We start from the raw sequence: 809 nt of genomic DNA, 5'->3' as shown, positions 1-809 counted from the left end.
GGGTGGTTTTTTCCATCATGTAACTAGTCCAAGACATGATTCAAAGTTGTGGTACCAAGTCATGAAAGTTGACCAATTCTTCTGCCTCGCCGTTCCTCTTTTTCTTTACTCGCTTAGATCCCCGTCTTTTGGTTATCCCATCGGGATAGAATAAAGCTTATAGTTTTTTAGTTAGTTTTTTGAGAAAACCTATAAGTAATGCTCTGTTTCACTCCCTCTTCAAAATTCAAGCCCACGATAATTTTCCTATCCTTTGAGGCAGATGTGTTCCGTTTCTTATTAATAATCATTCCATTAACTAATGTTTTCCTTGTAAATTAAATCTTTAATGAAACTATTATTTTTAATAGGTAATATTTGATACTCTGAAGTCTACAACAAACAAGTGGGAGAGGCAGGATTCGAACCTACGTAGAAAAATTTTAACAGATTTACAGTCTGCCGCTTTTGACCACTCGGCCACTCTCCCCTTCCCGGGCCGAGGGCCCCCTCAATGGGTTCTAATCTAAGAAGGGAGGCGGCGCCCTGAATCAATCAAAAATCTTATTGATTTAATTGAAGGGAACTAAGACGATTAGCTTAGCTAGCGTTCCGGGAGAATCTAGTCATTTAGTCAGTTCATAACTATCTCTATAAAGCAAAGGGTAAAGCTTCTATGAAAGCTTTTCTTTGCTGTCCGGGAATTTCAGATTGTAGCCCAAGGTCTTGAAATTACAATGCTTGAAAGAGTCAGATAAATTTTATTGCTTTTATTTCTGAACTGGATTATGTTACATTGGCACCGATCAATTGCTTTTTTATCTCATGAT

At 37.7% G+C, this 809-nt stretch overlaps 1 non-coding gene across 1 annotated transcript; it reads right to left on the bottom strand.

Annotated features, from left to right (window-relative positions):
- Nucleotides 1–386: 386 nt before the first annotated feature.
- Nucleotides 387–469, bottom strand: TRNAY-GUA (transfer RNA tyrosine (anticodon GUA)). The gene has a single exon. It is a non-coding gene; the product is annotated as a tRNA-Tyr (tRNA).
- Between the last annotated feature and the right edge of the window lie 340 nt (nucleotides 470–809).

Source organism: Nicotiana tomentosiformis, chromosome 8 (genome assembly GCF_000390325.3).
Source record: "Nicotiana tomentosiformis chromosome 8, ASM39032v3, whole genome shotgun sequence".
NCBI classification, from domain to species: Eukaryota; Viridiplantae; Streptophyta; class Magnoliopsida; order Solanales; family Solanaceae; genus Nicotiana; species Nicotiana tomentosiformis.
Note: the sequence above shows the minus strand (reverse complement) of the source record. Positions and strands in the feature narration are given on the sequence as shown.